Source organism: Equus quagga, chromosome 14, assembly GCF_021613505.1.
Source record: "Equus quagga isolate Etosha38 chromosome 14, UCLA_HA_Equagga_1.0, whole genome shotgun sequence".
Lineage (NCBI taxonomy): Eukaryota > Metazoa > Chordata > Mammalia > Perissodactyla > Equidae > Equus > Equus quagga.
Window position 1 is genome coordinate 47,075,910 of NC_060280.1, and position 24,110 is coordinate 47,100,019.

The 24,110-nt window shown below is 40.3% G+C and overlaps 1 protein-coding gene across 1 annotated transcript in view; it reads right to left on the minus strand.

The window, feature by feature from the left end:
• MAML2 (mastermind like transcriptional coactivator 2) overlaps nt 1-24,110 on the minus strand; it is a 335,454-nt gene that overhangs the window by 77,357 nt on the left and 233,987 nt on the right. The window lies entirely within an intron of this gene.

A 24,110-nucleotide genomic window follows, 5' to 3' on the forward strand; every position in this document is an offset into this window, starting at 1 on the left:
GGCAGATGGACATAAACAAAAACACAAGTAAATCAAACAGTGTGTCCAAAGGTGATAAGAACTATGGAGAAAAATAAAGCCAGTAGGAAGATAGAGGAGTGTAGAGGCAATTGAAAGAGCAGACTCTGAGACAGGCATGGACTTGGTGCCTTCTGGGAAGGCAAGTATGGCTGGAGAATAGAGAAACAAAGAGAGTGGTGGGAACTGCCGCAGGAGGAGGTGTGTAGTGTGTGTGTGTGTGTGTGTGTGTGTGTGCGTGCATGCGTGAGCATGTGCAGTGTGCTCCTATCCGTGTGATCTTATAGTCAGATGTTGTAGAGTCCTTTGAGGACTTCAGCATTTATCCCTGGTGAGACGGGAAACCAGCGGAGGGCTCTGGGCAGGGGGGAGACATGACAAACACATGGGCAGACTTCCCCAGAGTTCCTTGCAGCATACCACAGACATCTAACTTGCTTCCCTAAACAGGCACACTAGCCTTGCCCTTCAGAACTCTTTCTTCTGCTGGTAAGCTTCCATTTGCATACATTTTTCTCTGGTGGTAGCATCTTCAGCATCAATGCTTGTCTGTCCAGTATAGCCTGACACTATTTTAAAAACAACTCTTCAAGACACGGACTGCCTTTCAAAATGCCTTCTTCCACATAACAGAGCATACATTTAAAGAAATAACAAGGGGCCATTTCTATCGAAGCAAATGTGTTTCTTGCAGCCAACAGCAAGGCCCGATAACAGTAACGTTTCTATTTCAGAAAGCAAGTCTATTAAGTCAGTTACAACCCTTTAAAACCCAAAGTTGTCACATGATCTCTTTACTCTATGCAGGATGAGTAAGGATTGAACAAATGAAACACTTCTCCTGGAAATTATATCCCATTTGGATTTTGTTTTTAAAATCTGTCATTGCTAAACAGGATTTAGAATCTCAAAATTGCCTCAAAGATTTCTTATGAAAATCCAAGAAAGAAGAGGAAATGATTATTTATTGGGATCTACTGAATTCTTTGAATATGATACTTTACATTATTACGAATGTTGGAACAGAGACATGAAAATGCACATCCACGACTATCTGTCTTGTTTTAGTTTTCATTTGAAACCCATATTACTTATACATTCCCAAAGAACAACTTCAAATGCCATATTTTGCAAGCTTGTGGTTTCAAGTTGCAGATTTAAGGTCTTGTTGACCTCCGTACAGAATTTTAACATTTTTTCCTGCTTTGTTGGCCTGAGGGTGATGATGGAATCAAACATGCTTATAAATAGAGCCAAATGAATTGAAAATTCTCTCCTAGGAAAGATATAGTTTTGTGAAGAAAATACCTGCCAAAGTCAATTTTTTTAAAAACCTCTTACTCATTGACATTTCTGGTTCAGCAAGTTTTCTTCTTGATGTACTTAAATGTCAACAAAAGTGCTACTTCTTAATTATCTAAGTATCCTGAGTCATAATAATAATGCATATATCCCTTCACTTAGGAAATGTTTTATTCTCAGTTACATTAGCTGTTTTACAAGAAATCTTTATGCAGCCATTGGAAAGAAGATAATTTCCCCCGATGACTTTCTCTAGTACAATAATTGACCTAGGTTGATTCTCTTCGGTATTACATAAGAAAGTCTGACTTTTCAAAGATGGCAGTAAAGCAAGTCTGCGAACATCCCCCTCCTGGTACTTCCCCTAGAACGGTAATTCTCTGATGCATAGTTGAATTTCCTGGGGAAGCTTTAAAAATATACACGTATACATGGAGAAAAAAAGATGACCAGGCCCAATCTGAAGAGATTCTGACTTAATTAGTCCAGGGTGGGCCTGGGCATTTTTAAAAATGTGCACTTCAGCTTGAGAACTATAGATCCAAAAGGCGAGATTCTTTCTCCTTCTGTCTCTCTCTCTCTGTTTCTTTCCTTCTTTCTCCTTTTTCTTTCTCTCCTGTTTTTAACCTAAAGTGATTACCTATTTGAAATGTTTCTATTTTTAATTGAAACAAGCACAGAAAATACCAGATAAATAATCCTGTCACTTTAGAAGACATAAGTACACTAAAATGAGAGAAAAATCATATTGCTTAGATCAGTGGTTCTTGATTAATTCAGATTTTCAAATTCATTTTGCAACCATAGGAAACTACATGGCGAGATGTTCAGTGCAGACAACAGATAAATCTCATTTCAGCCTCAGGGGCACTGACTATATTAGTCTTTGACTTTTCTCTATTGTTCACTTCTGTCTTCAATGATTAATTTATTGTTACTTCAGCATCTCTTGTGTAGCTGAGACTTGACTACACCTGCCAGGCGGAAATAGGTGAGCCCTCTCTCTAGGAATTTACATGAAGGTTAAGAGGCCTCTTGGGTGGAGAAGGTGGGTAGAGGCTTGAACTATATGCCTAATTTATGTCAGTTATTCAGACATCTATGCAAAATTGTAGAAGAGACCAATGGAAACCAAGTTGTCGAGAGGGACTGAAGCTTCCTGAGGAAAAAGAATTCTTTATGAAGATATTTAGAGCCTGGTATAAACCGAGTGATTCAGCAACAGAACCAGAGAATAACAGGGGTGTGGTTTTACCAGCATGACAACTGGTACCTGGAAGTGCCCTCAACTAGCTGTCTTGGCTGTGTGTAATCTGGGAAGGAAAAAGTTCTGTGGTAAGGGAAAGAGATATCACACTAAACTTGGAATTTCTTTAGGATCCACAGCCCGTGGAGCTGTGTAGCTCTAGGTAGTGGAGGCCACTGGGGTCCCAAGTGTAGCTCAGAGTGGCAGCAGCTTGTATTGAGTAGCTGGTCCTACTGACTCAAGAGAACATATAAACCACTTATTTTGGACTTCCCAATACCTGGGGTGTAGGAGTAACTTTGTACAAGATTGGAATTCTCAGGTGAGAAGGTAGGGTGGGACGGTTGTAGCCTGTGAGATTCCAGTTTTGATCTTATGTGACCTCATTTGTTCTGATGGGCTGAAAAAACATGGATATTTGGGTGCACTGGATAATATCCCATCCTTTTAATTTCCCAGTCACCAAACCTCATCTCTTCCATCTGTATTACCTCAAAGGCCCCATTTCCTTTTTCCACCCTAGTCCATCCTGCATGTGCCTAATGTACAGAGATAGATTAAAAGAGGTCAACATGACATATCACCACTAGCCATTCTGAAGATCGGTGGTCTTGATAGGCAGTCAATCAGACTCGTCAGAGCCATAGAAAAATCGCCCCTCAAGGTGGCTTTCTCTAATTGCATCAGCAGACCCTTAAGGAGGAGTCCTCCTTTCATTTATCTTGGCTGTTGAACCAAATACACCACAAAGCCTCAAAACGTACATTGCCTTAAAAAAATAAAGAAAATCAAGTTAGGTGGAGTGTAAGACTTGGGGGGACACAAAGATATTTAGTTAGTTTAATCTTGACATAATTTTTAAAAAATGAAAGTTTCAAGTAGCTACAGAATTCCTCTGATTTCTTCCTGGCATTCACCATTTTCAACTTGCATTGATCTTGCCTAACCCAATTACTAAACAAAGATCTTGTTATAAATTAGGCCACATTTCTCTGTCCTTAAAAACTTGCTTCAGGGTATATCTGAAGGGCTTATCAGTCGATGGACCTTTGCATGTTTCATACATAGAATTATCTGTATACCTGCTGATACTCAAATTCTAGAGATTCATGGGGAAATGCAATTGATCACAGGGGTCCAACGTTGACCTGGAAATCAGATCACAGTTCTCATCAGGGTTCTGACGAGTGAATGAAGTTGGAGAAGCCGCTGAATTTCTCTTACATATGTAAAAAGGGAGTAATGATTTTATTAGAAACATCTCTAAGATTCATACTACTGCTGAAATACTGAACCCTAAATTTGAGCATTTACATAGTTGAAATAAATTAAGCTATTTTTGCCTCCTCAGCCAGGGTGGTATGCGGCAAGCAAGAAAAGGAAGGGGTGGAGTCTCATCAGCTTGAAAGAGATCTCTCTCAAGGAAAGGGCCATTTTCTAAAAGACCTACCTCATTCTAAAATCAGATTTACTACAAAATGAGCCCTGAAAGGAAGCAGGGATCAGATCTCATGTCAAAGTGATTGTGCGTTTAAAGCAATGAACGCCAAAGCCAGCCTCTTGCCTCGCACGGCCAAAGGAAACAAGAAGGGAAATCCACAAGCCTCCCAACGTGAGAAACTCTATTTGTCACCTTCTCACATGTGCCTCCAAGCCTAAACTTGTCTCTCGGTGGCTCCATTCCCGTTGAGTACTTTTAGACCTCAGTCCAAACCCCTTCTCTTAGAATTTGGCTCAAAATATTGATAACCATAAATTTCCATATTTATATTTCCAATCTGTGAGGACTTAAAAAAGCTATCATGGAAACCAAGTACAATCTCAGAGAACAGACTGTGTACAGTCATCCCTTGGACTCCACGGGGGATTGGTTCCAGGATCCCTGGCAGATACCGAAATCTGCCAATGCTCTAGTCCCTTGTATAAAATGGCATAGTATTTGCTTATAACCTATGCACATCCTCCCGTATACTTTAAATCATCTCTAATAAAATGTAAATCCTATGTACATGGTTGTTATACTGTATTGTTGAGGGAATAATGTACATGTTCAATATAGATGCAACCATCATAGGCCTTTCCATCCAGGTTCGTTGAATCCGTGGATATGGAATCCATGTATATGAAGGGCCAACTGTGTTTAATTTATACAATGAAACTTGGGCTGCGGCACCGCTACTGTAACAATACTGAATAATTTAACTGAATTGTTTTACATTCTTCATGCTGTAAATCCTTTCTTTTACTTTTGTATTTTGGGCAAAATCATCAACTTAGCCTTGCAAAAAGGCTTTTGTTTTGCTTTTATATTCCCCTGTCCCTTTGATATCTTCTCCATTTCTTTTTCTTTGATTTCTTTGTTGCTAGATTCACTCCTAATTAGAAGAGTCACTGCAGCTGAAAGCAGTGACAATTTAATGGAGTGAAGCAGATCTACTATTTTGGGTGGAGGTAATATAAAGTGGTTCGCAGTGCTTTCCACATTCTAGTTAGCTGGGCGCTGGAAAACATTAACGCTTCCACTGTAACAAAGTAGAAGGTGATACATCTCCATTTTATTTATTTACTTATTTGTAAGTTCCAGTAGTGCTTAAAATGGTACAGTTGGAAGGAGCCATGCAGATCAAGCCTAATGGTGTTCTGTGGAGGTGTATCCATTCCCGAGGAAATTTTCATTTGCTAATGGGACCAAAAAAAAATAAGGCTCATGCAGTGAATTTATCAAACAGCTAAACTTATTTGCTTTAAAGGATGATCACTTACTGTGTGCTTCTCAACTTTTTAATGCTAAAATGTATTTTCTTTCACGAAGTGATGGTACTAGTACGTGGTAGTTGTTTTAACTTTTAATGTCTTTACACAGGAAAATGAAATACAGCAAATCTATGTCAGCACTCCTATTATAAATATAATCTTAAAAGATAAAGTGTGGGGACCACACATTTGGTCTCATCATCTAAGATTTCATTTTGATTTGGGGGAAAATGAGGCAGAGTGGTTACCTGGCTTGCATGAGACCACTCAGCCAGTCAGTGCCATCAAAGCCATGTGGTCTTGGATAAGCTTACATTCTCAGAGTATAACAATGTGTGAGGGAAAGCACATGCTGTACCTGTCAAATTCATGGAGTTATCCAGAAACTACTGTAATACTGTGTTTGGTTTGTAAAGCTCTTGTTTGCAATCTTTTTGGTCACATAAGAGTTACAGCTGACATCTGAAAAATGTAATTTCTCTCTCTCAAAAAAAAAAAAAACAAGGCGAATGGTCCCTAAAGATTCACTTCTTCGATGAATGGACTCTATTCTTGGAGAGGTCAATGTGGAGGAAAGATTGAGGGTCAGGCCACTTTTTGTGCAGATTATGATGGTGGTTTCAAGGCCATCTGCAGTCATTCACCTTTTCAACTGCATTTGGGTTCTATCTTTTTGTCTGCATCAAGCACGGAGAGCCCACTGGATGCTGTGAGGGAATGGAAGGAGTACTGACAAACATCCCAATATGAAAAAAGATTTCAAGTCATTTTTAACACTGGAATAAAAGGTAGATTTCTGTGTCTGAGGTTTCAAGTTATCTTTGTAAATGGCTTTCTAATTGAATCAGCAAACCCTTAGGGAAGAGCCTTCACTTCCTTTCTGTTGTCTGTTATGCCAAGCACACCAAGAGTGCTCAATAAATAATGCTATATGGAGTACAGGAGGCCAAGGAGTGGGTGTAACATAGTTTGCTTTTGATTGTTCCTCTGAAAAAAATGAATTAAATGACAGAGTGACAGAAGGAGTAGGCAAGAAAGAAATATAAGCAGAAACTTGAGTGTGAGTCTTTATTTCACTCTTCAAAGCTTTACTACAAAGCCAATTATGTATTAGCTTTCAGTTCTGAAGTTTAGAAAATACAATGTTAGATACCACAAAGCCAATAAATAGATTTTCCAGAGAAGATATTGGTAATATTTCATGCTTTCTTCCTGATATAATATTCCCCCAAATGAAATCCATTGCCTATTATTATTGATATTGTGCTATCCTGGTAGCAAACTTGAAATGTAAGAAATAGGATTCTATTGACTATTTCTTATTAGTAAGGTTAATAAATCAGTGAAGTAGCTAATATAGTTGTCTCTTTTATCACTAGAGTGCTCAAAAGTTCAACCTTCGCTTTGCTCTCCTTTAGAGAGGCTGTTCTTACAGGTATTACAAAGTTTGGCAAGTTGCATGATGTCTTATTATGATCTGTCTGTCTCCCTCCCAGACAGAGCAGGGAGTCTATCTTCTTCATTTTCATATCCTCCAAGACCTAACGCAGCCCCCTCAATACGCCATCAATCATTGAGCACTTATTTAAGTGCCTACAAAGTGCTGGGGAGTGTGCTGGCCGCTGGGGATTAGGAGTGAAGACTGTCTAGTGAAGAAGACAGATCATTCTGGAAGGCATAACATAAAGAGCGAGAAGAGCTGAGCTAGGGGAAGTCGGGTGGGGGTGGATCTGTCTGACCGGCTTCCTAAAGGAAGTGATGTTGAAGGGGAAACCTGACTGATGAGTAGGAGTTTCCCCAAGTTCTCTTTTTCTTTGTCTTTTCAGGTTACTGGAAAAGCTGCGGGGTTTGCGGCTGGGAAGATACTGTCTAATGTGTCATCTGCTACAATGGTCAATGTGAAAAATGTTTCTACTTTTACTAATCCGTTCAGATGGTACCTTTCATGAGGATCCCATGCTAACACATCTTCACTATTTAGTCTTGTTGTGCAATCTTCTCACGCTCCCCTAAATTTGAATACTGAAGTGAACCTTGGTTGGCCCTGCTTTATGGGTCCCAACTCTCCACTTTTGGAATCAACTTGTTAATAAATTCTCCTCTTTCCTACCTCAGGGCAATAGTAGGTGGAAGAAACTCTAATTTTAAAAGGATTACAACTGAAAGTTACTCTGACTCTATTGCTAAGAGGTGTGATCAGCGCAGTCATTTGCAAAACCATCTGAGCCGAGCGGGTCAGATTCAGGGGTGAAAGACAAATGCCTAAAACCTGGAGGTGTGAATGGTGTGCATCTTGTAATGTATGCATGAGCAGAAATGATGGCCTTGGAGAGATAAGCCAGCTCCCCTCTTATTCTGTTTACTGATTCCTCTCTGTGAAATTTTAAATTCCACATGTACTATAATGCAAATGATGGCGGAGGGATGCTCTCATGTCTCTCTCTCTCTCTCTCTCTCTCTCTCTCTCTCTCACACACACACACACACACACACACAGAGACATGAGCATAGCCCTTTAGAGCTGCCTGCTTAACTTCTCACAGCAACTTCCTCCATTTGGGATGGACTGTGGTCCCTGAGGGAAGCCTCGGCATCTGAATTTGGCAGGGAATCCCATTCCCATGGAAGTCAGGACTGCCCTCACACTCCCAAGGAACAGTCTGGAAAGGTTCTCACCCATTTGCCTCTGGCTTCCTTGGAGAACACGTGCACCCACCCTGGACCAAGGAGGGGTCCCCAATATTCCCCAGCTCAGGCAGATCCACAGGTGATTAGAAACTTCTTGCCTCTGAGTCCAAGGAAAATGAGATCTAGGTAAATCTTCACCAGCCCACAGCTCAGCCCTCTTGCTGCTCCATAAAAACGAATGTTGGCAGTGCTTTACATGTCAAAACTGTCCAAGTGGAGCCTGACCTTTGGGCCTTGGGATCCATGCTGAATTCATATCCATTTAGATTTGACCCCATTTCAAGTGTTCAGAAAATGTGAAAGAATTTTACAATAGCCCCCCTCCCCCCTCCCCCAAAATAATTGAATGAAACATGAGGAGGAAAAACAAATGGAGAAATTTGTGAGAATGGCTGAGACTCCATCCGCTTTTGTAAGCAGAAATAGGCAAGTTATCAGAGTTTAAATTGCCTTATAAAGTATCTTTACCACAGCGGAAGAGATGACCAGAAATGCATTTTTTTTGGCCTAAATTTCCTTTCATTTCTCCCTTGGGATCTCTCTTTCTTACTTTTTACCCCATCTTTCTGACCCTCTGGTTTTCTCTCTGGCTTTGACTATGTAGGCAATTTCAATTTCACCACACATGTGGGTCAAAACCTTATTTTAGGAATCATCATAGATGTAAGAGTACTGCTTTTTCAGAAGCAAGTAGTTTTGTGGACTGTATTCACACAGGCAAAGCCCAGCCTCCGCTACCAGGTCCTGTCTCCCAGGGCTGCTGTGGAGTCCAGAGCACAGCCTGGCAAGGCCACTGGGCCTGGCTGCCTTGGTGGTGGGCCGTTTACTGTCCAGGGCTCTCTTTATAGACTATGGATATAGAACTGATGGCTCAAAACTGTTTTATCTTGGTAAATTAAATAAAATCCAGTCCACAACACAGGGGTGAATAGGCATAGACACTGATAGGCATTCAAGTGGTAGCCAAGCTATAACTGTCTGTAAATGATCACTAGAAATGAAGAGCTCTGTGCCCCATCCCTGGTGATTTCCTAGCTAATCTCATTTACCCCTTTCCTTGGTCTGAAGGCCTACTTCCCTCTGCCATGGAGGTCCAAGCTGAAAATGCCCCTAGGCCCTCCATTCAGAACCTGAGGCAGCCCCTTCTCTGTGGTTTCCATAGCGAAGTGCTCTGTGCCCTCCTGGGACTCACATTTCTCTTGGGTTCTGTCATTCTCTGTTTCACTAAATAGACTGTATTCCTGATTCCTCCATTGTGCCTGGCTCAATCAATGTACTTTGAACAAATCTTTTTTATTTTTAATAATGTAATGTTCAAGAAAGCATGGTTAGCACTCTTAATAGCTCAATGTCCACATGAGTCAAATAGACTTTGTACAGCCTAGCCTGAGGACTTAATAAACTTTAAAAAAATTATTCCTATGGAAAAAATGCACCAGGAGTGCCAAACAACCGAATTAAAAATGAACTTTTGGAACTCAAGACTTTCAAAAGTGGAGGCTATTTAGAGAATAGTTACCTGCTTCTAATTTCTAACTGTATGAAAGGGTTCATGTTTCTACTCCTGAGAATAGTGATACTGGAACAGCAACCAAGATCCTGCTAGACAACACTGCCAGGAGTGTGCAGAGAGAGTGGTCCCTTTGCTCCAGTCCCAGCAGCTTACTGTGCCATTAGTCCCTTCTGTTAATGACAGCCGTGTCTCAAGTGTCAAGACCTCGCGGTGAGAAAAGCTATCACAGGGCTTCAACTGTGCCAGCTGAATGAAATGCATCGATGATATTTGCTTGCATATTAGTCAGTAACTTTTCCATCAAAAGCAATGATTCTACCTCCTTTCATTCATTTTTAAATCCTTCCCTAAGTTTCTACCCTTTGTACTCACCAGATTTTTTGTTGTTTTTGAGAGGGGTATCAATACCGATTTCCAGGGAATGAGAGCTTGGAGTGACCTGCTGGTATGGTACACAGCCAGAAGCATGTGTCATTCCTTCTACTCAGTTAATTCTCCACCAATAATCCTGGATGTCCCTTAGGCAGGTGCTAAATGTGATAAATGTCAGCAAATGAACTGACTGGGCAAAACCACTAACATATTTTCAGTTGTAACCAGATCAGACTGTAACTGCCTAATCCTTAATAAATAGAGGGGGATAAAGAATTGAAATCTCCTTTGGAAATAGCTCTGTTCCATAATTTCACAGAAAAATATTATAATAAAACTTGATGTACATGGGCCTATGAAAATAGATGTTGCATTAACCAGAGTTAAATCACACACACACACACACACACACACACACACACACACACACACACACAAAGGTAAAAGGGCAGCATATTGGGCCAGAAAATAGCAATTGTCTGACATTAGATTAAAGACGGTTGAATAAACTTCTTGAGGGCAAAGATGTGCATTTATGCTTTTTGGCTAAGAGACGCAGTGTGTGGAGCATGGCTAGAAGCAAACAAACGGATCTGAATCCAAGTTCTGCTGCCTTATAGGTGTGTGACTTAGGAAAATTACCAAGCCAGTCTGCTTTCAACTTCTTCATATATAAAGAGGAGAAAATTATTAGGAATGTCATAGAGAAAGCACTTAGCACACAGTAGGTGTTCAGTAAAATGCAGGTTTCTTTCTCAGCCTTTCTTTGCACACTCTGTAACACCAAGTATGCTTACTAGGATAGCATCTATGTTCAACAATTTTCTTTCTTGATGTTTTGAATTTTTTTTCTTACTGTCTCTCATGAGTTATGATTTCTCTGAAAGTTTCAACATTTTACCTTTCACACACCTTTTGTCAGGAAGCTACCAGCAGACACAGCCCACCAAAATGAGAGAGTAAATAAACAAACAAATGGAGAAACACAAGGGACCAGACACAGGGAATCTGATAAAAGAGTTGAAGGGATTCTCAGGACAGTGGCACGAAGGCCTGGGATGACAGCTGTAGCAGCAGGCTCAGAGAACAGCCCTTGGGATTGTCGCTGGGGATGGAGGGCTGCTGGGGAGATGTGCCCAGGAAAAAATGGAGCAAACAGATGATCTGATAGGAATTACAGTGTCGAAAATGTATTGAGAGATGTTTTACTGAGCTGTTGGATGGTATGAGAAGACTTAGCCAGAGAGTCTAAGAAACTTCATAAGTGAAAAAAAAGTTAGACGCTTAAGTCCTGAAAAGGAATTATAGTTACAGTGTACTATTAGTCTTAGCAGTAAACATTCTTTATGTCTTCATAAACCTGAACACATTGATATAGCCTTAAGCAAATTTTTGACATCACCATATTGTGATAAAGGGGGAAAGGGAGAAAGGGTTGGAAATAGAACTAATACCTTCATCCATTATAAGAAGAGGCAATAGATATTGCCTAAAATTCATAAATCAAGAGGTATCAGGTTTGGATGAGTTTAGAAATGTGATGGTAAATACCAGAAGATGCAACCCAAAATGATGAAAGTGGTTTCCTCTAGAGACAAAGAAGGGTGAGGGAAGAGGGGCCAAGTAATAGCTTTTGCATTTTACCTCTATTTGTCTTCTTAAATTATTTGCATGTGTTACTTAGATAAAAATCAAAATTAAATTTAAAAATGAGGACAGTAATTGCATTTTAGAGTCATAAAATTCAGAATTATAGGATAAAATTGTAACAAAGGAAGTAAATCATGTCCGATTACTAAAGGTAAAATACTCAGCAACAAGTTTGGGTCCAGAATTCATGTGTTGTCATCTCTTATTCCCATGCATCCCCCACTTATGACACTTCTGATAGCAGCTGGCATGGGTTTCTGTATACGGGAGGTGCTTAAATATTCATTGAATGATAAATAACTATACCAATTGTTGAATTTTTTCATGGTGATTTTTAATGAGCTTGGTCTGGACAGCTGAGGGGGTCATAGCTGAAGTTTATATTTTTGTTCTATTTGGAGGGATAAGATTATAGCTTAAAAGGACTTTTGAAAAACTCTCCCTGAAATCTGATTGTGAGGTAGACATTCCACAGGTCTAATCTACTTTACACAATGCCTGGGTTTGCCAGAGATTCATTGCAGACAATTCATATTTGAGTGAGGCAGTCTAATGGGAATTTTAATTATGCATTCCTATAGGATTTCTAAACTCTATTCTTGGGACAAGCCAGAACCCTCGTTTGAAAACTCGGTCCTGAAGGAACGTAAGGTTCCGGGGAAGTGCCTTAGGAAAACTCTGAAAAGCAGGAAGGGATAAAAGAAGTATTCTTGTTAAAACAAAGTGTGAAAAGCAGTGAAACAGAGCTTCAGAAAATATTATGTCTGTACCACATTATCTCAGCTTCCCAGGGAAAAGTATTTGCTGAATTAAAATGTAGTATTTTGGCCTCGGATTTTACGATGCGGCTTAATAACAGAAACATCACAGTAAACAGTGTCATGGTGTCTTTGCAAAATTTCCAGTGGAAGATGTCTGTCATGTTACCTAATTCCCCCAAAGATAAATGCATCTTTGAATTCATTTCCAGGAGAAAGTTTGCCTCCATTGATGAACTTACACACTTTCTTTTATATTAGAAAATAAAAAAGAACCCTCATATCCCTATGTCATTTCTTTCTGCCTCAGTTGCCTGGAAACTCAGAGTTAAATGAGAGCTCAGTTTTGGAAGTCACCCATTGCAAGTGTCTGCTAACATTTAATTTGGATTGTTTTAATGGATTTGGTTCCAATGGTCCTTATTTTGCAAAGAGAAGAAAGCTAACACTTGTTAATTGCCTACAAGGTGCAGGCTCTATTTGTTGTATGTCTAATGGGTTATTTCACTGAATTTTTTCAATAATCCTGCAAAATAGGTGTTGTTATTCTCATTTTACAGATGGTGCAGCTTAGCTGCAGAGAACTTAAGTAACTTGGCCCAGGCGATATGGTCATTAAGATGCTTACAAGTTTTGAGAAGTAAGCAATGTATAAATTCTCAATAATGTACAATTAATATTTAGACTGATATTAGAAATTATTCAAACCTATTTCTTTTCCTTTGATTTCAAGAGCATACATCCTATCACACACACACACACACACACACCCCATAACTTCTTTCCTCTCTTCCTTTGCTCTCCCCTCCTCTCCTTGTTTCTACATCCATGTGTTGGGACTCTCTCTCAGGCACTATATTAGCTTTTGGAGGTACAAAGATGAATTGTATACCAACTCTGGACTCAAGGAGCTTACAGTTTAGTGGAGGGGTTAATGTATATACTTAACTACAATTCAGAGTAGAAAGCAATGAATGCAATGAGCATACAAAATGCTTGGTGAGTACGGAAGGGAGAGAGAGAAATTCCATGGTCCCAACTCTCCAGGAATTCACAGTTCACTGGACCAAATAGATACCTAAACAAAAGTATAATACAATATAAGGACTGTACTGGAAACACAGTGTTTTCACTAAGTTGTATGCACTAGAGGAAGAAGAAATGAACTCTACCTGTTTCACAGCTGAGAAGGGGTGATTACAGCCACATGGGCAGTTAGGGCAGGGGCTAGAGAGGGCCAGAGGCTGGGGTCCTAAGACACTTCAGAACTGTCTAAACAGGTGGACAGGATGCCACAGCCAGTAGGGAAAAGGTGTGGTTTGGCAAAAGACATTCACAGGGAGGAGAGCTGGTCCTGTGAAGTGGAACCTCAGGGAGTGACTAGATCTGAGGTAAAGCTGCAATTACAGGGAGGAGGCCTGGAAAAACCAACAGAGATAACTAGAACCTCAACTACTGGCCTCAGCCCCAAGGAGTATGGAGCAATGCAGAATTGCTTAGACACACTGTCCAGCCCATGACTGGGAAGGACAAGGGAGTCGGAAAGAAAGAGGTCAAAGGGAGTATTATAATAATGTGAGCATGCGGTCGCAGCAGTGGAGATGGAGAAGAGGAACAGGTGTGGATGGTCATCAGTGGTATCTGTAGTAGCACCTGGGAATGTGGGCCTAAGGGAGAGAGAGGAGTTATACTGACTGCAGAGGTGCTGAGCCTGGTAACTGGGGAATTGGGGGTCAAAAAAGTGAGAGGGTTGATGGAAAGTTATTTTTGAAGGATGCTGGTGGCTTGAGCATGTTTGAAGATAGAAAGGAGAGAATAAAGACATATGAGATGATAATTCATGGAACAAGTCATCTGGAGCAAGAGCTGAAATACAGTGTTGGTTTTAGAGAAGGGGAATGTGAGGGGTAAGGGAGAGAATGAGAGAGAAGACAGGTGAGTGTGCAGAGACACCCTGAGGATGGCAGAAGCGGGGAGCTGCCTGGGCCCACAGCAACTCCACATTGGAAATCTCTGAAATGGTCTTGGCATAGAAATCTCCTTGTGAAGCTCTCCTTTCCCCTGGCCTGAGCCCCTCCTGCATGTTCTCTATACTGTAACTAGAGTGACTTTTCTGAAGAGCAAATCTAATTCTTTAACATTAAACATGATTGAATTAAGCAACTACCCTGTGGTAGGCACAAGTTATGCCTCTGCTCAAAAACAATCCATTCAATTTTTCCCACAATTTTCTATCGCCCTCAAGATGAATTTCTAAACTCCTTACTATAGTTTATAAGGCTCCTCATGATCTGACCCCTGTTTACCTCTCTAGTCTCTCCTCTCTTGATCTTGCACTCTAGTCACCCTATACTGAACTACTTGGACTCATCCAAAAGAACTCAGCTCCGTCTGGTAGGCTTTTTCCCTTCCACCTCACCAACTCCTGTTCTTCCTTGAGGTAGACACGTAGATGATACCTCTCCTCCGGGAAGCCTTTTCTGGTTCCCATGATTATACTAGGTGATTCCTCTCTGTGTTCTCAGAATACCTTATGGTAACTTCTATCAGAAACCTTATAACAGTACATTATAATCACTTGTTTCTACCAATTACTTATGGGCAGAGATTGTGTCTTGGTCCCTATTGGTAAATTATTGATGTTCCATTGCAATAAAAGAATCACTTGGAAGAGACCCTCATCATTCCCCAGGATATAGGTCAGTCCAGCCTCCATCTAAAGCGCCTCTGCAGAATCTCCTTCCACAGGTTTAATCCACATGGCAGCTGAGAGCGATTTCTCTGCTTTCCAGCCACGACAACTAGAACTGTTGGTGCAGGTCTGTGGGCAGATGGTGTTTTAAGGGCAGACTTGGTATGGAGGAAGGGGGGAGTGCTAGCGTCTGTTCCTACCTTCTGAGGAGGAGAGGGTGAAGTGTTGGCATCCTTAAATCCCCAGAGTATTAGAAAGGATGATGGGGCAATGATACAATTCATTTGTTCAACAAATATGTTTTGGGTGCCTACAACATAGTAGGCGTGGTAGGGGTTGGACTACAATGGTGAACAAGATGGACACAATCCCTGCCTTCAAGTAGCTTGCAGTCTAGTTCAGGAAGAACAAAGATATATGAGGGGTGACACCTGCTAAAAGAGAGGAAATAGAGGGAGCTCCCAGAAAATATAGGATGGGAGCTAATCTAGATTGGGAGGCCACAGAAATCTTCTGGAGGAAATGTCTTAGCTGAGACTGAGAAAGCTTGAGGTTAGGTTGGCCAGGCAGACTAGAGCAGAAAAATGCTCCAGGCAGGAGGAACGGCATATTTGAAGATGTGAGGGTGAAAGAAAGCATGGTACTTTTCTGGTATTGGAGGACACTTTTTATGGAGGGAGCTGGAGTGTGTCTAAGTTTGAGGGAGAAAGATGGGTAAATGCGTGGGAGTCAAGGGAAGAAGAAAGCTGGGAATGGAAACCAATAAATCTGGAGTGTTTGGCAGGAGCAAGGTCATACAGGGTTTATAAGCCACCTAATGAGTTGGATTTCATTCTGAGAAAATGAAGATCATTTAAGGGGCTTAGGAAAGTGACAGACATGAACAAATTCCCACTTAAGAATATTCTGGTTGCAGGCTGGCGAGACTGGCAGGAGGCAGGTCAGTTAGCAAGCACTTGAAGTGAGAATGGACAATGGTCAAAACTATTCTGGATGTTTCGCCCATGGGTATGTCCACTCAGAATTCATTCATCTGTACCAGAGTCTTGTGGACATAGAGATGGGCCTGCCAGCTCATTAGCCTCAGGGCTCTCCCCAACATGGATCCTTTTCCAGGAAAAGTCTCTTCATCCTTGTTGCCAATAACAACTCCAGTGGCTAAATGTCCTCAGCACCCCCTTTCAAGGCCTGCCATAGAACAGGTCTCAGGGAGGTCAGGCAAAAGAGGTGAGCTCAAAATTGGTGTGTGGGGAATGGATAAAAGAGAAGAGGGTACCACCAAGGGGAGGGAGAAGGGGACAAAAACCCAGAGACACAGAGTAGAGATGTGAGCCAAAGACCAGAATGTGAGGCCCACACACTCCTGTGCTCACCCACGCAGACCTGTGGACTACCGAGAAGTAGGGCCAAAAACCTCCCTGTTTATGAAGTTCATGTTTCCTAAAGGTGGAGCTGTACTTAAGCTCCTGTGAAAAGCAAACTGTGGAAAATGCCAGTGATTCAGGGTGGAGGGAATTAGCAGTAGAAAGAAAGGGAAACAGGTCAACCACCCCCATTCTTTCATCCTCGGGACCTTGAAACTTGATTTTGCAGGATGCACAGGAAAGTAGTCATTGGCTTCCCTCTATTATGCTCTGCTCAATTTATTGTTTGGAGGATAAGGTGCCACTGTTTTGTTCAGATTCACTGAATAAAATGCAAATATTCAGCCAGAATTCTCTAATTAGTATCCGGAGTGCTGCCTAGGCTGTGTGTGTGCGTGTGTGCGTGTGTGCGTGTGTGTGTGTAAGTTTGGTCTTCCCTGTTTAAAACACAATGTGAAAGAGTACGATGATTCACTCACATTACATCTCTCTGAACCTAGCAGTCTAAACATGTGTGCAGTCTTCTGTTTCCAACCCAGAACTCCTTATAGTAAACACCTTCTGAATCTCCAGTCTTTGCGCCTGACTTTAATTAACCCTTAATGTGAAAATTTACTGATTAGTACACTGGCTAAACAGGTTTTTGCTTCCTTTCAATTTCACAAAAAGAAACCACCACCCCCCTCTACCAAAGTGATAACAACTGACATCTGATCAGAAGAGGCAAGACTAATTAGAATGGGTGCAAAGGGGATTGTTTGAGTCACCTACATTAATGCACATTACGGTTAAATATCTGTCAGATTTTCCATTAACCCTCTTGCATTTCCATCTCCAGGATCAAATCTATTTCTTAACCTCATACCCCTTTTTTCCTAGTTGGAAACTTGGTATTCAACAGGCTTAATTACCCTCTAATGCTTTAAATGCACAGCTCTTATTGATGGATGCAACACACGGACAAAGACCTTGGAATGAGAATAATAGAAGCCATTCCCCTAACTGTGTTTTTAAACCCTATGTATTATGATCCCAAGGCTAACATGTTCTTCTTGTTATTGTGTTTATTTCTTTATTGAGGGATACAGAAGTTGATTGTTGCTTTATGCCAATTCACTCCATTGTGCTCTGGGCTATTACACACCAGGAAGACAAAATAAAATAGAATTGAAAGTGGAGTATTCAGCAAATAGAGTTCTATTGTGTAAAACGTTAAATAACATGTTCAAAGTTGAACTTGTAGATTTAGAGGAAAGGCCCACGTGATTTGGGCTCAGTTACTATAGAGAGTGGATTGTTAAGGATCAGGGCAATGTAATGTATGCACCCAATGGGAATCCAATAAATATCTGGGATGGATGTCTCCTTCAGATTAAAAGCTCTTTGAGGGGAGGGACTACGCCTTCCTAATATTTTAGATGGGTGCAAAGAGGGTTCTTTGAATCACTTAATCTTTTAATTTCCAATTCCTGGCACATTGTAGTTGCTCAATAAATTTTTATCATGTGAATGAATGAATGCATACAAGAATTATGGTTTCACCCTATGGCGAAACTTTAACAATGACCCTGAACAGGTTCTTAAATCTTGATGGACCATGTTAAAGAAAAAGAGAGTGAGTGAATTTTCTTTATCATTTAAAAAAATCTAACAAAACCCTTGGATTTTTTGCTTTAAAAAACTAAATCACATAGAACTCCCTTGGGTTTTTTCCATTTTTATCTGGGATCAGAGGTACCAAGAAGCCCAGCAGCAAATCAGCCTAGCAACAGAAGCAAGAAAAAACCTGCAATATGATGAAAATAGCTCAGTTTGGAAACACTCTCTGATTATTTCGTTTTTAACAATTTTATTTTTCCACTTACAATAGCACACTTTGTTCTCAGCTATAGTATCAATATCCAGAATTGTCCCTGGCATACAGGAGGCACTCAACAAGTATTTCTTGAATGAATGAATAAAAACTATTGCTAGAGTTGAGAATGGAGCAGTACTCAATTTAGCCTGGATTCTTTAGTTCATGGCTCCTGGTTGGGCCAATCAGGAAACACAGAGATCTGTGGATTCAGATAAGGCAGCTTCAGTGAATTTGTCTGAAAATCCCTCCCTGCAGCAGAATTGGCTTAAATTTTCCCTGAGGTAGAAATAGACTGGAAATGCACACAACAGCGAAATTTCAAACAGATATCACAAAAAAAGGCCCTGTTAGCACAACCCAAACCACCTCTATCTATTTCCTTAACTTAGGCAGAGTAATAGTTAATAGTACTGGGCTTAAAATCAGACCAGTTACTAACTGCAACTCTCAGCAAATTATTTAACCTCTCTGAGCCTCAAAGTCCTCACCTGTGGGGAAAAAAAAGGGGTTGATAATTTCTACCTGTAAAGAAAGGGTTGATAATATCTACCATTTGAGTTATCTGTGTATGGCACAGTGTGGGTACTAATATTAAAATGAACAAACCAACTAACAAAACACATGCAAAATCCTTTCTGCTAATTTTTCCAATCAAGATTCTTTGATACAAATTACATTAACATACGTGTCTGGAAATTCACTCTGGATCCTGGCTTTAGCACCAGTTTCATGGAATATTAAAAACAAATTTTTGTTTCCTTTGTAAACCTGAAAGATAAATGATGAAATATTAAAGGTAAAATGAAAATGCAGACATAATGCTCCTTGTCTGCCATGGACAACCTCAGTATGTCTGCACCAGCCCTTTTCCCTTTTGCCAGCATAACCTAGCCAAGGTGAGTCACAATGGAAATGAAATTACCAGACGGTCAAAGGTCATTCGCAATAATCATCTAGCAACTCTTGGGTCTCTATCGTAACTACACTCTAGATTTCAGGTCATTTATACTTTACCTGTGGCCATAGGTTTGTTACCATCTTTTAGATTCACTCCCGGATTCTGAATGTACTGACTGATTTTGTTTCCCAGCATTTTTAGGATGTGGGCTTGGTTTTGTCTTTGGCCCTCCATGATTCTGACTTCCTCTGACTTCACTCTAGCCCCTAAGCCCAAACCCTAGTGCTAGCCTAATTGGCTGACCGTGTAGCCAACCTCTAGCCCCCAGGAAAAGGATGGGCTGGATACTATATTGTTGCAGAACACGGAATTCTTAATTATTTTCCCATTAGGAAAGGCATTCCCAGTTAATTCAAAGTTCTATCTCTTCTCTGGCACTTTCACTGGACAATTACAAGGATTTGTCAGTATATGAGAGCCACAGTGATTCCTCCACCCTCACCAAGGCCAATAGGGAAAAAATTTTCTGAGTGTTCATCTTTCAGATCAGATATATACAAAATTACCTTAAAGATGAGGAGAGGAGAACTTTAGGAGACTTGCCTGATTTATGCCAAGAGTTGATATGTAGAGCAGTGAAAGATAAACTTGGCTAGGTAGACAGAGAAGGGTGAGGTTCTTAATATATGATTGAGGAGCTTGGCTTTAAACTGTAGAGGAAATGTACAAATTTATGTTTTGGTCATAACAAACCATCCATTCACTGGCTGCCTTCCCTCTCAGAATTTTTAGAGATGGGAGAATTCTAAACCAAATATAGACTCTACTCGAGTTTCATGGATCTAATGTTAGAAAAAAATTCACACTTTGAAATGTCTGATTATAGAGGTCTGAAAAAGATCACTTTTTGGTTCAAGAGGTTAGGGCTTTCAGATTGAACTTTCATGAGCCGTGGTCAACCAATAAGTCTTTCACACCTTAAACAAGTTGTTCAGTGACTCGAAGATAAATCAGAACTGCATGCATCCCTCTCCTGCCCTCTCCCATAACCTTCAAATCAGAAAGGAAGGAAAATTATAGCCAGGAGACATTTCCATTTGCAAACCCCAAACATTAGCAAGACAGTCACTGAAGACATTTTGTGAAACACCAAGTACCATTTGCTCTCTCAGTATGCAGAGAAGGGATTACTTAGAACAATCTCAGGCATGGAACAATAAAGATGTCTCCAAAAATTCGATTATGCTGCATCTGTCTCTCAGGTGCCATTCACATCTAGGAGAACGGAGGTGGATACCCAGTAAAGGGAGAGTGGCATGGGAATGTCCCAAATTTAGTTTCTGCCTGAGCATGCAGATCTGTCTAGGTTCGGAGTTCTGAAAGGTGAAGAAAAGGCCATTTCTGCACACTCTACTGGATAAATTACAAGCAACTGGTCAACAAATTCAATCTACCATTTTTTAGTGGAAAGCCAAGATTTCCACTATTCCCAAAGCTAAAGGGCTCCAGTTAGCAAATCCTGTAGTAAATCTTCTTATGTTCGAAACAAAGTGCATATGAGAAGCAGAAAAAAACTCATAACTAGTGTTTTCATTTAGGATGCTTTAGTTCACAAACTTAGGAGTTGCTTAATTCCCAATGTCTCCCCTCCCATGACTTTGGTCATGAGTAGCAGAGATTTAGCTAATCTGAAATGGGAACACATATTTGTACTGCGTACAATGGATGGTAGAGTTAAAACTACTCTCTCTGAGTTGGGAATACTTGGCAATATACTAGATGAGACAATAAGAATTAGAAAAACCTTAGAAATATGTACATCCAAATAAACGATGCTTCTCAAAATTGTCATCTTGGGAAGCAAATCATTTATTTTCTTTATTGCTTTCAGAGAAAGTTCACAAACAAAACTTGATATTCAGTCCTATCACATCACAGCTATTCCTTTTTTTTGACCCAAACCAGCATTACCCAACTTGACTGTTTTCAAAAATCACCCTGACAGGATGCATATTATTGTAATGGTAATGATCCATTCAATGAGCTAAAAGCTGTGAAGACAATTCTCAGAGAAAATTTCTATAACTGTATGGAACAATAGCACCATTATTAAAATGGGTCCAACCCACCAAAGATGAATGCTTTAGAGAAGGCAACACTTATTTGACTATAGAGCTCTGGTATACTTGCTCACAACTCTGACACAGGACTTCAGAGTCATACCTTACAGATTTGTTGAGCTGAAGGAACAATGTGATTCAATCTACAAAGTTGGGATAAGGCTTTAAATGGGTAGCCATTGCCCATTAGAAGGTCCATTAGTCTGTAGAAGAGGTCTTTAGCTTGAAATGCTATGACTATTTCTACCATTTTTTAAGGGCCTTCTTGAAAAGAGGGAATTGGCATCATATGTGTCATATGCACTAGGATATGAAAAAAAATTATCTAAGGCATTGGAAGATGTTTGTTGATTTGGCCATTAGCACCCATCAGTGTGCTTGGATCCTGGAAACTACGGTGCGGACTAAGAGGTCAGGAGATGGTGTACATTTGTTGATCTGAGTAGTAGAGCCAGAAAGAGGACAGAGGATGTTGGAGGTGGCAGGAAGACTCCAAAGGAAGGGCTAAGAGGGCACCAAAGAGATATATTTCCCATTGTAAACTGTTTATTGGTTAGCTCCATAATGTTCACGCTCAGGAAGGTCAACAGTCACAGCTGTTTTTTTGGTGAGAAAGATTGGCCCTGAGCTAACATCTGCTGCCAATCTTCTTTTTGCTTGAGGAAGATTGTTGCTGAGCTAACATCTGTGCCAATCTTCTTCTGTTTTATATGTGGGATGCTGCCACAGCATGGCTTGATGAGCAGTGTGTAGGTCCATGCCAGGACCTGAACCTGCGAACCCTGGTCTGCAGAAGCAGAGCACACAAACTTAACCACCACACCACCAGGGCAGCCCCCACACAGATATTTTTGATTTTTTTTTTTTTAACAGCTCTGAAAGTTAAAGATTTAAGACTTTCTCTATCCTCAAAGGACTTAATCTACTATGTAGATGATGTAAATATGGCTCAATATTATAAGAAATATTCCTTTTGAGAATTCCACATGATCTACAAGTGGTCACTCATTTCCCAACAAATCCTACCTGTGAGTTGTATAGCACAACCTTCAAAGTAGACCATCCAAATCCTGGTTCTGCTACTTATTATCTGTGTGACTTTAGGAAAGTTATTTAACCTCTCTGTACCTCAACTCCCTCACCTGTAAGATGAGAATAATGGTATTTCCTTTATATGGGTGACATGAGATACCACAAGTAAAAGATATCACAAGTAAAGGAGACAGAAGTCATACCTTTATAGAGTAAATACTCAATAAATGCTAACTCACATTAATATCTCATTATTTATTTTTTCCATTTTTATGGTCAGAAGTCTGGGCCTAGGGAGGGTAAAGTGCTCCCCACTCCTCACAGTGCTGGATAGTAGAAGAATTAGGGATAGTTCTCTTTTATTCCTCCAATAATAATTGTGTTAGAATTTAAGACTTACTTCGATGCCTTTCCTACATAATGGTAATACTTGTTAAAAATATTTTGATGTCATGTATGGCTCTTTCCATAATTATCATCATAATAGCCACCTTTTTCTAGACACTGAGCGGAGAATTACCTCATTTCATTCTCAAAAAATCCTGGGATATATTATTATCACTTTTACAGGTGAGGCAGCTGAGACTTAGAGAAGTTCAACGACTTGGTTGAGGTCACACAGCTAGTGAATGTCAGAGTAAGAATTTGAACCAAGATTGATTCAAATCAAAATGGCTACAGATAACATTAGAAAATAGTTCCACAATGCTGTTTTTTTTTAAGTTATCTCCAATTTATGTGTATTAAAAATGGAACTTTGTAAATTATACACATGACTCTAAATCCATTCTTCATAATCTATAATTTTAAAAAACACACAAATGGATAAGAGCTGAAAACTTTACTTGGTGCACAGCTCTTGAATTCTAGTTGAGTCTGGTTTTCTCTTTGTACACATCTAGGGCAAAGGTTAGCTGGGTCACAGTCTGTGGTGCTCATGGCATTCTCTTCTGGGCAGTGGCCATGAAAACTACACTAGGAATGGGATTGGAATTAGGCTCTGCACTGTCATACTGTCCTGACATATTGTTTTGACATGTAACGTGCTATCTTTGTACTTGGACACTGATGCAGACCTGTCAAATTACATGCACAAAGCAACATTCAGACTTTCTTCCCTCCAGGAAGAGTTTCCTCTTTCAAGTTCCCTAGGGATCAGAGCTTACGCACCAGTACGTGCTCTGGAGGCACAGAGCTATCTTGCCGTACTACTTATGTTTGGGGCAGAATAAAACCTCTGTTATATGGTAACCACAGAGTATAAGATAACCACAGAGTATAATATAACCACAGATTTTTTTTCTGTTTGTAGTTGTGATGATTTCATTCTTTAACACTTAACTCAGGCATTACTTTTTCCAGAAGCCTTCCCTGATTTCCCTTCGCTGGGTAAGATACCCAAGCTCTGTGCTGTCATATCATTACCCTTTCCACTCAGTATTAAAATGATAGTTTTTAAAGCCTGTCTTGCTCTCCAGACTGTACTTGCACACAGGGACCATGCCTTATTTAAGGTTGATACTAAGCCCTCATGTACCAACATGGAGTCACAGCAGGACCTATTATGATGGGTTGGACCTTTAGACATTTCAATTGGTTGGTGTGGGTGTAGTATGGTCATTAAATACTCTTAATATCATGTCTGGCCTTATTCAATAGTCAGCACAATCACAACATTGTGCACATGGTAGGTGCCAATTTAGCAACTGGATGCATAAACATTGGGCAAATCACAATCTTATTGACAACTGGACATGTCACTAAACTCATAAATCATAATGCATCATTCTTAATAAGCAAGAGCCTTTGATCACTACAGATCCCAATGACAGTAATGCCCTACAA